Source organism: Hemitrygon akajei, chromosome 19 (assembly GCF_048418815.1).
Source record: "Hemitrygon akajei chromosome 19, sHemAka1.3, whole genome shotgun sequence".
Taxonomy (NCBI): Eukaryota; Metazoa; Chordata; class Chondrichthyes; order Myliobatiformes; family Dasyatidae; genus Hemitrygon; species Hemitrygon akajei.
The window spans coordinates 58,349,468-58,366,207 of record NC_133142.1 but is presented as its reverse complement, the minus strand read 5'-3'; the positions used below and the strand labels follow the sequence as shown (position 1 = coordinate 58,366,207).

Below are 16,740 nucleotides of genomic sequence, written 5' to 3'. Positions count from 1 at the left end.
TCCCTCGTCAGCCATGGGCACCCTTTACTCCCCTTAGGATCTTACTTCCTCTTTGGAATGAACCGATCCTGCACCTTCTACATTATTCCCAGAAAAACCTGCCATTGTTGTTCCACTGTCTTCCCTGCTAGGGTATTGTTCCATTGAACTTTGGCCAGCTCCTCCCTCATAGCTCCATAGTTCCCTTTGTTCAACTGTAGTACTGACACATCCGATTTTCCCTTCTCCTTCTCAAACTGTAGGTTTAAACATATCATATTATGGTCACTACCTCCTAATGGCTCCTTTACTTCGAGGTCCCTGATCAAATCCGGTTCATTGCACAACACTAATTCTAGAATTGCATTCTCCCTGGTAGGCTCCAGTACAAGCTGTTCTAAGAATCCATCTCGGAGGCACTCCACAAACTCCCTTTCTTGGGGTCCAGTATCACCCTGTTTCTCCCAGTCTACCTGCATGTTGAAATCCCCCATGACAACTGTATCATTACCTTTGTGACATGCCAATTTTAACTCTTCATTCAACTTACACCCTACATCCAGACTACTGTTTGGGGGCCTGTAGATAACTCCCATTAGGGTCTTTCTACCCTTAGAATTTCTCAGTTCTATCCATACTGACTCTACATCCCCTGATTCTATGTCCCCCCTCACAAGGGACTGAATATCATTCCTCACCAACAGAGCGACCCCACCCCCTCTGCCCATCAGTCTGTCCTTTTGATAAGACGTATATCCTTGAATATTCATTTCTCAGGCCCTGTCCGCCTGAAGCCAGGTCTGTTATTCCCACAACATCGTACTTGCCAATTTCCAACTGAGCCTCAAGCTCATCTACTTTATTCCTTATACTTCGTGCATTCATATATAATACTTTTAATTCATTACTCCCCTCACCTTTCATATCAATTCCTATTTCACTTGGCCATACTGTATGATCTCTTCTTGAGCTTACTGCTCCATTGATTCTGTTGTCCTTCTTAACTTTTCTTATTTTCACTTTCCCTTTAAGTCCATCTTTATATTTCCAGTTCATCCCCTCCCCCCATTACTTAGAATAAACACATCTGTGTTGCAGTGGCAAACCTGCCTGCCAGAATGCTGGTCCCCCACCTGTTAAGGTGCAACCCATCCCTTTTGTACAATTTCCTAAGGACCACCGCACTGAGACAGGTTAAATGGGACAAGTGGGGGCTGTGCTGGGTTTTGGTATTTGATCCTCCACAATATTCCGCATGGGAATTTAAACTGGAGGTGGCAGTGGTTTTTTTTTTACGAGGTCAAGTTGCGAGCTTAACATCAACCCGGCACGGATGGTACAGGATTAACTGGATCGACATCAACCCTCCAGCTAAAAAAATTGCTTCTTACTTCTGTTCTAAAGGTTCACCCCTCAATTTTGAGGCTGTGCCCTCTAGTTCTGGATACCCCCACCATAGGAAACATCCTCTCCACATCCAACCTATCTAGTCCTTTCAATATTTGATAGGTTTCAATGAAAACCCCCACATTCTTCTAAATTCTAGTGAGTTCAGGACCAAAGCTGCCAAACATTCCTCATAGGTTAAACTATTCCCAGATTCATCCTTGTGAACCTCCTCTGGACTCTCTCCAATGACAACACATCCTTTCTGAGATATGGGGTCCAAAACTGTTGACAATGTTCTAAGTGCTCAGACTAGTAAAGGCTCAGCATTATCTCCTTGCTTTTATATTCTATTCCCTTTGAAATAAATGCCAACGTGCATTTGTCTTCTTCACCACAGACTCAACCTGTAAATTAATCTTCGGGGAGTTTTGCGCAAGGACTCGTAAATCCCTTTGCACCTCTGATGTTTGAACCTTCTCCCCATTTAGATAATAGTCCATACTATTGTTCCTTTTACCAAAATGCATTATCATACATTTCCCAACACTGTATTCCATTTGCCACTTTTTGCCCATTCTTCCAATTTGACTAAGTCCTGCTGCAACACCCTGCTTCCTCAGCACTACCTACCCCTCCATCTATCTTCAAATCATCCACAAACTCTGCCACAAAGCCATCGATTCAATTAACTAAATCAATGACAAACAATGTGACAAGTAGTGGTCCCAGTACTGACCCTTGAGGAACACCACTAGTCATTGGCAGTCAACTAGAAAGGGCCCTTTTATTTCCACTCACTATCTCCTCCTGTCAGCCATTCCTCTATCCATGCCAGTATCTTTCCTGTAACGCCCTAGGATTTTATCTTATTAAGCAGCCTCATGTGAGGCACCTTGTCAAACACCTTATGAAAATCCAAGTAAATGACATCCACTACCTCTCCTTTGTCCACCCTGCTGTTACTTCCTCGAAAAACTCTTTAATAGATTCATCAGACAAGATTTCACTTTACAGAAACCATATTGCCTTTGACTTAGTTTATCAGTAGTCTCCAAGTACCTCAAAACCTCATCATTAATAATAGACTCCAACACTTTCCCAACCACTGAGGTTGGGCTAAATGGCCTATAATTTCCTTTCTTTTGCCTTCCTCCCTTCTTTTTTTTTAAACTTTTTTTATTGTTTTCAAATAGTTACAGAATAAATGTGCATGAAAAAAAAAGTGTTGCCCAGCCCCCCTCCCCTTAACCCCTCCCCCCTAACATCCCTATTAAAAAAATAAGAAAGAAAAAAAAAGGAATGCCTGGATGTTGGAAGATCCCCACATGCTCCACGGAGTTCTCATTTTTTTTAATATATGTTAAAATTATTTTTCTTTTTACTGGCCTATTAAGCCCATTAACATTAAAACTTAAAAAATTTAGTAGATTAGTCATTTTTTTTTATTATATTACTCCAATCTATAATAATACCTAATCTTTCCACTTTCGTGGTATCCTGGGAAATCTTTATAAAAATCTCCATGTTGCTATGTGTGTCCCCACCAATCATCCAAACAAAAAGATAGAAAAAAAATTAAAATATAAAGGAAAAAAAAAATACCCCCCTACTAATGTTGTGGAAAAAAGACACAACATTACCCCCCTCTGCTGTACGGGTCATGGCAACCGCCATGATTACACACGTGAATCCCGCAGTAACCGATCCACAGCCTCCCAGCCCCCCCGCAACATAAAAAAGTATATGTATTACTATTCTCATTTAGTATTTCTAAAATTTTGCTTTTCTCTTCTATAATATCCATAAATGTCCATCACTTCTGTTCCTTGGGTCTATCTTCATCTTTAATCCATTACGTTTGGAAGCCTCTATGTGTAATTAACGAATAGATGGAAGTTCTTGTACAAACTCCTCCGCTTTTCGATAATCGGAAAAAAAAATTTTTCCCTCCTCCAAAAAAATTATCAGTGTTGCTGGATGACGCATTGTAAATTTATAACCCTTTTCCCATAAGGCTTTTTTCGCTGGGTTAAATTCCTTCTTTCTCTTCAACAGGTTGTAACTTATATCAGGATAAAAAAGAATTGGTTTCCCTGCTATCATCAGTGGCCCGTTTCTATTTTTGGCACTTTGGGCAGCGGCCTTCAGGATCTTTTCTTTGTCTTGGTATCGTAAGCATTTTATCAAAATTGATCGTGGGTTTTATCAGCTCGAAGTCTTGACCTTAAAGATCTATGCACCCTTTCAATCTCAATTGGAGTTACTCTTTCCATTTCCAATTTTTCAGGAATCCATTTTTGAAAAAAATTTATTGGATCTTCTCCTTCTATATCTTCTTTAAGTCCAACAATTTTAATATTATTTCGTCTACTGAGATTTTCAAGCTTATCAATTTTTTCCATAAATTGTTTTCTTTCTGATGTCCAAGCAGTATTTTCCTTTTCCATTTTGTCCATTCTTTCAACCATGTCTTCCGTTGTAGTTTCCAAGTCCGTAATTCTTTTTTCCATTTTTTCCTGTCTCTTTGTCATTTTATCAAGCATAATCTCCATATTGGTCTTTTTTTTTGAGTATTTTTTGATTATTTTTAATTACTTTTAATGTGTCTAATTTACGCATTATTTGCCTCAAAGTCTTTTCTATATTTCTAGAAGGACTTTTACCTCTTTCTTCATCTGATCCTTCCGAGAGATTTGACTCTCCCTCTGATTCATTATCACTTTCAGTTGCAGTGGTAGCTGGGCTTTGTAGTTCTTGTTGCTCCCGTTTGCGCATGCTCCATCCTTCGCGTTTGCGCAGTTCACGATGGTTTTTTCCTTTGGAAGTGGCCAGTGTCGCCACAGTCTCCTGTTCCGTATCGCCGGTGATATAATGTACCTGAGACCGCGGTTCCTCGGTAGACGTGGGCCTTGTTCTTGTTCCAACTTGCGTAGTCTTCCCGGTATTAGTTTTCTTCATCTTCCTTCCTTGAGGCATAGCTTGACACAGTCTGGAGTCGTTTATAAGTAACTTTTAGAAAGTATTGACTAACTTTTCTTCATTTAAACATTAATTTATCAACTTTTTACGGGAGAGCTGGGTCCCTGCGTCTCGATCCTACGTCATCACGTGATGTCCCCCCTTCCTCCCTTCTTGAAAAGTGGAGTGACATTTGCAATCTTCCAGTCCTCTGAGACCATACCAGAATCGAGCGATTCTTTAAAGATCTTGACCAATGCATCCATGATCTCTTCAGCAACCTCTCTCAGGACTCTGGGAAGTAGTCCATCTGGCCTAGGTGACTTACCCACCTGAAGAGCACTTTTTCCTTTTGTAATAGGAATGGCACTCACTCCTGCTGACACTCATGGGCCTCTGGCAAACTGCTAGTGTCTTCCACAATGAGACAAATGCAAAGTATCCATTAAGTTCATCTGCCATTTCTTTGTCCCCCATTACTACCTCATCATTATCTTTTTCCAGTGGACCAATATCAACTCTCACCTCCCTTTTATTCTTTATATAACTGAAAAAAAAATTTGGTATCCTGCTTTATATTATTGGCTAGTCTGCCCTCATATTTCTTTTCCCTCCTTATAGCTTTTTTAATTGCCTTTTGTTGGATTTTAAAAGTTTCCCAATCATCCAACTTCCCACTCACTTTTGCTATCTTATATGCCCTTTCCTTGGCTTTTATACAGTCCTTAACTTCCTTTATCAGCCATGGTTACCTACCCCTGCCATTTGAGAACTTCTTCCTCTGTGGGACATACCTATCCTGCATCTTGTGAACTATTCCCAGAAACTTCAGCCATCTCTGCTCTGCTGTCATTCCTGCCAGTATCCTGCTCCAATCCACCTGGGCAAGCTCTTCACCTATGCCCCTGTAATTCTTTTTGTTCCACTGCGATAATGATAAATGTGAGTTATGCTTCTCCCTCTCAAATTGCAATAAGAATTCAATCATATTATGATCACTTTCTCATAAGGGTTCCTTTACGTTAAGCTCCCTTATAAGATTTGGGTTATTACACAACACCCAATCTAGGATAGACTTTTCCCAAGTAGGCTCAAGCACGAGATGTTCCAAAAAGTCATTTCATAGGCATTCATCAAATTTCCTCTCTTGTGATCCAACAGCAACCTGATTTTCCCCTTGCATATTGAAGTCCCCCATTACAACTGTGTCATTACATTTTTGTTTGTCATCTACAGGTCTATCAATAATCTGGATGATAATGCGATTAACCAGATCAGCAAATTTGTTGATGACACCAAGATTGGGGATGTTGTGAACAGTGAGAAAGGCTATCATGACTTGCAGAGTCATGGGCATGCTATTTTGACACGACTCTGCAAGTCACGATAGCCAGCACAATCCTCACTGAGTTAATTTGACGCAAAAGATCTGAATGTTGCATGAAGGGCATCATGTAAGTGCAGGTCCATCTATTTTTGTTTTAACTACAGCCATCCATTGCCAGAAGTGCTTGATGTGGCAACGTAGAGGAAACTTTACTGGCATGGCACTCTGAGGAGTGCTTTAATCAGTATTTAACCTGGGTTGCACTCGTCTAATGGTGAAGTGTAAAGTGAACTTTGACTGCTAGCTATCTGGTACTCCTCCCATCTCCATAGCGGTTATAAGATTAGAAACTTAAGAGTGAAACAGTAAAAGATCACCTCAAAACACTTCACAACCAATGAAACACTTTTCAATTTTTTGAAAATATAACCCCCTCTCCTCTCCTATCAGATTTCTTCTTCATTGTTGGGGGAAAGCTCCATTAAATTCAGGTTGGCACTTCCATTGTATCCTGGGTAGGAGACTACCCGACTGGCAGACCACAGTATGTGCAGCTTCAGAGCTGTGTGACAGATATGGCTATAAGCAGCACCAGGGCCCCACGAGGGAACTACAGTGGCACCCCTCCTGTTTTACTCTGTGTACCTCGGACTTTAGATACAACACTGAGGTCATATCATCTGCAGAAATTCTCATGACTCAGCAATAGTTGGGTGTATAAAGGGAGGACAGGAATTCAGGGCCCTGGTGAAGGACTTTATCAAATGATACAAGCTGAGTCATCAGCAGCTCAACATCAGTAAGACAAAGGAGATGGTGATGGGCTTCAGGAAGACTAACCCTGCATTGCTCCGTTACTATTGATGGTGAGGACATGGATTTGGTGAAGACCTACAAGTACCTGAGGTGCACCTGGATGACAGACTGATTAGAAAGACTGGCTCTGTTATAGGAGACAAGCTGGACACACTGGAGGCTGTGGTAGAACAAAGGACCCTACAGAAAATCCTGGCAAATCTGAACAATGCTTCTCACCCTCTGCATGCCACCTTGGCTGAACAGAGCAGCATTTTCAGTAATAGGCTAAGACAACTGTGCTGCTCCAGAGAGACATTAGGCTCTATAATGTGTCAACCTATAGCCAGGGAAGTGATGACCCCCTCCTGTTAGACCATTTGTAGTAACTTATTTTTTATTCTTTCAACTAACTTGGCCTTTTCTCCTTGGAGTGACGAAGGATGAGAGGTGACCTAACAGAGGTGTATAAGATGGTGAGAGGCATTGATCGTGTAGATAACCAGAGGCTTTTTCTCAGGGCTGAAATGGCTAACATGAGGGGGCATAGTTTAAAGGTACTTGCAAGTACGTACAGAAGGCAGATCAGGGGTAAGTTTAACACAGAGTTGCGAGTGTGTGGAATGCACTGGTGGTGGATACAATAAGGTCTTCTAAGAGACTCTTAGATAGGTACATGGAGCTTAGAAAAATAGAGGGCCATGCAGTAGGGCAATTCTAGGCAGTTTGTAGAGTAGGTTACACAGTCAGCACAACATTGTGGGCCAAAGGGCCTGTAATGTGCTGTCGACTTCTATGTTCTATGTTCTCTTCTAATATTTATATCTGTGCACTTATAATGCTACTGTGATTTCTATGACACTGTAATTTCCTTTGGGATCAATAAAGTATCTATCTCTCTATTCTCCATCCATCACCTCCTGGCTTCTCACTTCATCCCCAGCCACCTACCCTCCCCCTCACCTGGTTTCACCTATCACATGCCAGTGAATACTCCTTTCCTCTCCCACCACATCCTATTCTGGCTTCTTTCCTTTCCAGTCCTGATGAAGACCTCAACTCTTGGTTCCCCTCCATGACACTGCTGACCTGCTGAGTTCCTGCAGCATTTTGTGTGCATTGTTCTGAATTTCCAGCATCTGCAGAGCTTCTTGTGTTTCAAATGTAGCCATTGCTTTAAGAAGGGCAATAGCTTGTTTGCAACTGTAATTCTTGCTTTGCCTAGCAGCTTAATATAGGGGGTGATAACCCCCTGCCCAGCCAAACTTAAGATGGATGGATGCTGCGCTATGTGTCCCCTGTTCCTCAGTCTATTTGTTCTGGCCGGGGCGTGTGGTGTCTCAGGTTATGCTGATTGCTTTCCTCCTGAGTCTGCTGGAATAGATGGTGTCCAGTCCTGGGAGCTCAATCCTGACAATTCGCCGGCCGCCTTTATCACGCGATACAGGTCTTGTTGCTCAGCGGCTGTGCAGCTGGCATACCACACTGTGGCGCTGTTGGTCAGGGTGGTTTCAATTGTGCTTCTGTAGAAGTTAAGCAACTTTATCTTCTCAATACTTGCTTGTATTTTTATATAATCACCTTTATACATGTAATTATTCAGTGCATTTTCTAGTAATTATTGTACAGTTGCTTTTCTAGAAACTTCTTAGTTTTCTGTGGCATGTATCACATCGCTTGAATCTGGGTATTTAACAGGTTAATGGTAATCACTGTAAATTTTGTTATCTCTAGTCTGATTATGACATAGCAACGGCTGTTTCTCCTATTTCATTTCTTTGTTTTCTCACTCCTCGTTCTTGTTCATTTTCCACTCTTGTAACACACTTAATAAAATTATCAACAAGATTTATGCCCCATTCGTGACTTCCCAAGAGCCTTTGAATAGCAAAAGCACCAGGATCAAAGAGAAGATCAAACATAGCCTGAAGCAGCAAAGCTGAGTAGAGATTTAATCCATATTTACATTCCCATTTAAAATCCGCCTGGGATTTATTTATTGAGATACAGTGCGGAGAAAGCCCTTCTGGCCCTTTGAGCCAGCAAACCCCTGATTTAGTCCTAGCCTAGTCACAGGACAGTTTACAATCACCAATTAGCATACTAACCAGTACACTTTAGACTATGGGAGAAAACCCATGTGGTCACTGGGAGAACGTACAAACAGGGAGCAGCGGGAATGAAACCCAGGTCACCTGTACCGTAAAGCATTGTGCTAACCACTACGCTACCATACTGCCCTGTTTGTAAGAGTTACTAAAGCTCCTTCAATATACCCAGTTAAATAATTCAAATATTTACATAGATTAGATGCAGAATAAGGCAGGGGATTGGAACCAGGATGATAGAGCTGAGGATGAGCCAGCAGGTTTACAAATAGATGATGGGTGTAACATGAATGTAAGGAAGAAGTCAATGATTGGGTACAAATGTAGACAGAGCACAGTGTTAAATTGTACCACAGAGGCAAAATTCAAAGGGTGAAGAATGTAGGCCTGAAGATGCTGTATTTAAATGCCCATAAGTAATCAGAACAAGGTGGATGAACTCGTGGTGCATTTAGAGACTGGTCAGTATGATGTTGATGTCATGGTTGAAAAAAGGCCATAGTTGGGAGCTTAATATCAAAGAATATACTTTGTATCGAAAGTGTGGACATGGTGGAGGATTACAAATACCTGGGGATACGAATTGAAAATAAACTGGACTGGTCAAAGAACACTGAGGCTGTCTACAAGAAGGGTCAGAGCTGTCTCTACTTCCTGAGGAGACTGAGGTCCTTTAACATCTGCCGGACAATGCTGAGGATGTTCTACGAGTCTGTGGTGGCCAGTGCTATCATGTTTGCTGTTGTGTGCTGGGGCAGCAGGCTGAGGGTAGCAGACACCAACAGAATCAACAAACTCATTCGTAAGGCCAGTGATGATGTGGGGGTGGAATTGGACTCTCTGACGGTGGTGTCTGAAAAGAGGATGCTGTCCAAGTTGCATGCCATCTTGGACAATGACTCCCATCCACTCCATAATGTATTGGTTAGGCACAGGAGTACATTCAGCCAGAGACTCATTCCACCGAGATGCAACACTGAGCGTCATAGGAAGTCATTCCTGCCTGTGGCCATCAAACTTTACAACTCCTCCCTCAGAGTGTCAGACACCCTGAGCCAGTAGGCTGGTCCTGGACTTATTTCCACTTGGCACGATTAACTTATTATTATTTAATTATTTATGATTTTATATTGCTATATTTCTACACTATTCTTGGTAACGAAACACAATTTCCCTCGGGATCAATAAAGTATGTCTGTCTGTCTGACAGGCAGGAAGGCATAGGCAGTGGTGTGGCTCTGTTGGTAAGAGATGGAATTATATGTTTAGAAAGAGGTGACATAGGGTCAGAGAATACTGATTAAAGCACTCCCCAGAGTGCCATGCCAATAAAGTTTCCTCTACGTTGCCACATCAAGCACTTCCATAAGGAACATAAAGGAACCCAGAGGAGACAGTGATCATAATGATTGAATTCATACTGCAGTTTGAGAGGGAGAAGCATAACTAACGTGTATCAGTATCACAATGGAATAAAGGGAAATACAGAGGCATGAGAGAGGAGTTTGCCCAAGTGGATTGGGGGAGGATACTGGCAGGAATGACGGCAGAACAGAGATGACTGAAGTTTCTGGGAATAGTTCACAAGATGCTTCCTTCTTCGGTTGTCCATCAGAATCCGATGACGACATCCACTCCTTTAACGGTGAGATCTTTGATGACTATACAGTCCTATCCTGTACCCACAAGCTCTGTTGTAGGTGGGACATGTATATGTGGTAGTGGTGGTAGTGATGGCAATCATGGCTGCATTTCTCCTGGCTCTCTTCTGGTTGTTCTTTCCATCTCCAGAATACGAACCCCGTCCCTACTCAGCTGTTGCCAAGTGTTACGGTCAGCCAGCAACGTCCTCCAGGTCCTCGGGTCTGATCTTGTACTTCCTTAAAGCATTCTTCATCTGATCCTTATATCACTTCTTCGGCCCTCCAGCTGAGCGTCAACCATGATGTAGCTGGCCGTATAACACTCTGTGGGTAGCCGACATGGGGGCATCCTTATCATGTGCCCCAGCCACTGTAACTGACGCTGGGTGATCATGGCCTCAATCCTTCTGCAGTTGGTCTTTACAAGTATCTCACTGTGAGGCACCCGCTCACGCCAGGTAATTCCCAGGATGCGCTGAAGGCAGCTTATGTGGAAGCGCTCCAAGGACTTGATGTGACGGCCGTAGGTTACCCGAGCTTCACAGCCATAAAGAAGGGTGGTGACACAGACCACTTGGTATACGGTGACCTTTGTGGAGGGACGAAGGCTCCTGTTCTGAAAGACTCTACGCCGAAGTCTCCCAAAGGCAGCTGATGCCTGTTTAATGCGGCTCTGGATGTTGTTGTCAATGCCGCTATCCTCAGAGAGAATGCTCCCCAGATATTTGACAGATGGCACTGCTGACAGCTTTTCATCACCAAGTGAAGGCTGGTAGGGTGGGTGGGACACTGGTACCCCATTGGCAAACCACTTCTGTCTTGGTGGTATTGACGGTCAGCCCCATCCTGCATCTTCAGACTGCCACAGCACTGCCACAGTCTGAAGATCCTCCGGAGTATGGGCCACAAGAGCACAGTCGTCTGCATACTGCAGCTCCAGGACCCGTTCTCTGTGGAGTTTGGTGGTTGCGTGGAGCTTCCTGATGTCAAAGAGGTTGCCATCTAATTTGACGTCCACTGCCACACCGCTGCTGTCCTCAATCTCGTTGTGGAGAAGCTTGGTAACACACAAGAGGAAGATGTTAAAGAGCACTGGGGCTAGCACACACCCCTGCCTCACCCCTGTGTATACAAGGAAGGGCTCGGACTCTTGTCCTCCCATGGTCACCTGAGCAGTCATCCCATCGTGGAACTGGCGGAGGATGTTAACAAATTTATTGGGACAGCCAAACTTGAGGAGGACATCCCATAAGAGCTCTCTTTGCCCGGTGTCGAATGCTTTGGAGAGGTCGACAAAGGCCATAAACGGGTCTTGTTGTTGTTCCCGGCATTCTTCCTGAAGCTGCTGGGCTGTGAAGATCATGTTGATCGAGCTCCTGTTCTTCCTAAATCCACACTGTGATTCAGGCAGCATTGACTCGGTGATGTTGCTGATGAGCCTCTGAAGCATCACCTTAGCCAGGACCTTTCCAGCAACAGAAAGGAGTGATATGCCCCTACTATTGCCGCAGATGGCCTTGTGTGTAGGTGGAGTATTTGCTCACAGGGTGTGTGTGAAGTGTTGAGTGCAGTAGTGTCGTAGTGCCTGTAGCTAGTGCATGTTGCATGACGTATGGCGCTCTCTGCTTGCTACTCTCTGCTTACAGCTATTGCCACTGACTAGCCTTCTCAACAGAGGGTATAAAGAGGAGCCGAGTGTGTAAGCCTCCTCCTGCCAGTCCAGAGCCTCTCCACCACCAAGACTCCTGCAGTGCCTCCTCGGGGCCACACGCAGAAACTGGGTATCTTACGGACACAGGCTAAACTACAGGGGATCTCGGAGCAGCAGTGGGCCCCAGAGACTGTGTGGATATGCCCTGGCAGCCATCAACCACTGTCCCAGCTGTGGGTAAATAGCCCCACTGCCTTGTGGTAAGTCTGTTGAGACAAGGCTGAGGGAACACACCCTGACAGAAAAGCAATGCGCTGGCGGCACGCAATAGACGGACCTTAACAGACCAAGGACCCAGCAGCCTCCTGCAGCCAAGATGTGGGACCAGTTGTCCTGGGTTCACCCTTGCCACCAGGATTTACCTCATCACAAGATGCAGGATAGATATGTCCCACAGAGGAAGAAGATCTCAAATGGCAGAGGTAGGCAACCATGGCTGACAAAGGAAATTAAGGAATGTATAAAAGCCAGGGGAAGGACCCTTGAAGTCCTGAAGACCCCTGAAGCAAGAGTGAGTGGGAAGCTGGATGATTGGGAAGCTTTTAAAATACGAGGGCAGATGAGCCAATAATATAAAGCAAGATACCAAAAGTTTTTCTAGTTATATAAAGAGTGAGAGTTGATATTGGACCACTGGAAAATGATGCCGGTGAGGTAGTAATGGGGAACAAAGAAATGGCAGATGAACTTTGCATCTGTCTTTACTATGGAAGACACTAGTAGTATGTCAGAGGTCTGTGAGTGTCAGGGATCAGGAGTAAATGCCATTGCTCTTACAAAGTGGATAAGTCACCTGGACCAGATGGACTACATCCCAGAGTCCTGAGAGAGGTTGCTGAAGAGATAACGGATGCATTGGTCATGATCTTTCTAGAATACCTTGATTCTGGCATGGTCCTGGAGGACTGGAAGATTACAAATATCATTCCACTCTTTCAGAAGGCAAAAAAAAAGAAAATTATTGGACAATTAGCCTAAGCTCAGTGGTTGGACTATTATTAAGGACGAGGTTTCAGGGTACTTGGAGACTAATGATAAAATCGGTCAAAGTCCGCATGGTTTCTGTCAAGGGAAATCTTGCCGGACAAATCTATTAGAGTTCTTTGAGGAAGTAACAAGCAGGGTGGATAAAGAAGAAGCAGTGGATGTCACTTACTTGGATTTTCATAAAGTGTTTGATAAGGTCCCACACATGAGGCTGCTTACAGGAAAGGTACTGGCATGGATAGCTGATTGGTTGACAGACAGGAGGCAGCGAGTGGGAATAAAAGGGGCCTTTTCTGGTTGGCCACTGGTGACTAGTGTTGTTTCTCAGAGGTCAGTATTGGGAACGTTGCTTTTCACATTGTTTGTCAATGATTTAGATAATGGAATTGATGACTTTGTAGCAAAGTTTGCAGGTGAAACGAAGATAGACAGAGAGGTAGTGCTAAGGAAACAATGTGACTACGATAGGACTTAGACAAATTGAAAGAATGGGCAAATCAGTGGCAGATGGAATACAGTGTTGGGAAATGTATGATAATGCATTTTGGTAATAAAAACAACAGTGCAGACTATTATCTAGATGGGGAGAAGGTTCAAACATCAGAGGTGCAGAGGAACTTAGGAGTCCTCGTGCAAGACTCCTAGAAGGTTAATTTACAGGTTGACTCTGTGGTAAAGAAGGCAAATACAATGTTGTTAATTATTTTAAGGGGAATAGAATATAAAAGCAAGGAGATAATTCTGAGCCTTTTTAAGACACTAGTTAGGCCACACTTGAAGTATTGTCAATAGTTTTGGGCCCCATATCTCAAAAAGGATGTGTTGTCATTGAAGAGAGTCCAGAGGAGATTCACAAGGATGAATCTGGGAATAAAGGGGTTAGGATATTAAGTGTGTTCGGCAGCTTTGAGCCTGTACTCACTGGAATTTAAAAGAATGCATGGGGATCTCATTGAAACCTACTGAATGTTGAAAGGACAAAATAGGGTGGATGTGGAGAGGATGTTTCCTCTGGTCAGGGTATCCACAACTAGAGAGCACAGACTCAAAATTGAGGAGTGACCCTTTAGTACAGAGGTAAGGAGTAACTTTTTTAGCCAGAAGTGGTGAATCTGTGGAATACAACACACAAAATGCTGGTGGAACACAGCAGGCCAGGCAGCATCTATAAGAAAAAGTACAGTCGATGTTTCGGGCTGAGACCCTTCATCAGGAGTCCTGACAAAGGGTCTCTGCCCGAAACATTGACTGTACTTCTTCTTATAGATGCTGCCTGGCCTGCTGTGTTCCACCAGCATTTTGTGTGTTTTGCTTGAATTTCCAGCATCTGCAGATTTCCTCGTGTTTGCAAATCTGTGGATTGCGCTGCCTTTGACTGCGGTGGAAGCCAAGTCTGTGAGTATATTTAAGGCGAAAGTTGATTGTTTCCAGATCAGTCAGGGCGTCAAAGGATACGGCGAGAAGACAGGTGTATGGGGTTGAGTGGGATCCAGGATCAGCCATGATGGAATGGTGGAGCAGACCTGATGGGCTGAATGTGCTCCTATGCAAATGTTAATACACACACACAGGTTAGCTATTGCATAAAGTTACACACACAAGTTAGAAAGTGCATAAAGTTACACATACACACAGGCTAGGTAGTGCATAAAGTTCACACACACAGACACACACAGGTTAGTGCATAAAGTTCACACACACACAGAGGTTAGATAGTGCATGAAGTTCACACACACACAGAGGTTAGATAGTGCATGAAGTTCACACACACACACAGGTTAGATAGTGCATAAAGTTCACACACACACACACAGGTTAGATAGTGCATAAAGTTCACACACACAGACACACACAGGTTAGTGCATAAAGTTCACACACACACAGAGGTTAGATAGTGCATGAAGTTCACACACACACACACACAGGTTAGATAGTGCATAAAGTTCACACACACACACACAGGTTAGATAGTGCATAAAGTTCACACACACAGACACACACAGGTTAGTGCATAAAGTTCACACACACACACACAGGTTAGATAGTGCATGAAGTTCTCACACACACACACAGGTTAGATAGTGCATGAAGTTCACACACACACACAGGTTAGATAGTGCATAAAGTTCACACACACACACACACACACACACAGGTTAGATAGTGCATAAAGTTCACACACACAGACACACACAGGTTAGTGCATAAAGTTCACACACACACACACAGAGGTTAGATAGTGCATAAAGTTCACACACACACAGGTTAGATAGTGCATAAAGTTCACACACACACACACACACAGGTTAGATAGTGCATGAAGTTCACACACACACACAGGTTAGATAGTGCATGAAGTTCACACACACACAGGTTAGATAGTGCATGAAGTTCACACACACACACACACACAGGTTAGATAGTGCATGAAGTTCACACACACACACACACACACAGGTTAGATAGTGCATGAAGTTCACACACACACACACACACACAGGTTAGATAGTGCATGAAGTTCACACATACACAGGTTAGATATGTAATTCCGAAAAGTACCTGAAGGAATTTGGAGAACTTTAGGGACAGCGCATAGGAGTGGGACTAGCTGGATTACGTTTACCTATCTATAACCAGTCTAGACCCGGGGCGGCGTGGTACAATTCTCAGAAACCGAGGCTTCAATGAGGCATAGGGCGAATCGGTTGCAGCAGCGTCCGTTCAAACTCCGAGGGCCGACACGCATGCGAAATCCCCACAAATTGCAAGTTTAAAGCGAAAAGACAAAGGAAAGGAACTATTTGGAATGCTGAAGTGACGAGAGATTAGAGTAACGAGGAAGAGGTTGCACCAACCTAAGTCCTTTTGGCGAAGCGTTGAAGTCGCCCACTCGGCATAGACTGCGTTCTTGAGGATCGCCAGCTCGTTCCGGGACCGGGAATGAAGAAAGTCATTGTCAGCGCCCTCTACTGCTCGCGAGCACCACTGCTAGGTTAACCCTGCAAATGAAACAATTTGCTCTTCCCACGCAATTTACTTACTGTTTAGAGATTTTAGCCACCGCTTCATCCTGTGTGATCCAGATCTCAGAAGCCTCAGGAAGAATAATAGCAAACACAAGGAAATCTGCAGATGCTGGAAATTCAAACAACAACACACACAAAATGCTGGTGGAACACAGCAGGCCAGGCAGCATCTATAGGGAGAAGTGCTGTCGACGTTTCAGGCTGAGACCCTTCGTCAGGACTAACCGAAAGGAAATCTCTTACTATCTTTCCTTTTGGTTAGTCCTGACGAAGGGTCTCGGCCCGAAACGTGGACATCACTTCTCCCTATAGATGCTGCCTGGCCTGCTGTGTTCCACCAGCATTTTGTGTGTGTTGTTGGAAGAATAATATATTTATTTGGCAATTGCCATATTTTCTGATTCACAAGTCACAGGAAACAAACTCTTCCTATTCCAAACTTTTCATGATTTTGGATAGTTCTCTCTACTCCAAACTTCCCGTGATTTTGAGAAGTTCCCATACAGTGGGAAGTACACTCAGACACAGCGGCCTCTATGGAGCCAACTAAAGATGATATTGTCTTTTTATGATCAGAAGATGCTGCTGGACATTAAGAACTGCAGGTCTACCGCATCAATAGTGGCAGAGCTAGACTGAGTGTGATGGTATTGCTGCCTGCTACAGAAAGGGTCAGAGGCGGTGCCCGAATGCAGTGTGCAGTCTAACAGTGAGTGATTGTCTTAGTCGTTTTTCTTGTGATCGCAAGACCCTGGTAACGTGGAATGCTGCAGCTCTGGTTCACTGGTGGGTGAACTACAACTACATTCCTGATGGG

At 43.7% G+C, this 16,740-nt stretch overlaps 1 protein-coding gene and 1 long non-coding RNA gene across 3 annotated transcripts in view; one reads left to right on the top strand and one right to left on the bottom strand.

Moving 5' to 3' along the window:
* abhd14b (abhydrolase domain containing 14B) overlaps nucleotides 1-15,853 on the bottom strand; it is a 34,173-nt gene extending 18,320 nt beyond the window's left edge. Inside the window, exon 1 of the mRNA XM_073072588.1 lies at nucleotides 15,753-15,853. The gene's annotated coding sequence lies outside the window, so the exon portion shown is untranslated. The remainder of the gene's footprint in view (nucleotides 1-15,752) is intronic.
* Nucleotides 1-16,740, top strand: part of LOC140741965 (uncharacterized) — a 70,937-nt gene that overhangs the window by 23,365 nt on the left and 30,832 nt on the right. The window lies entirely within an intron of this gene.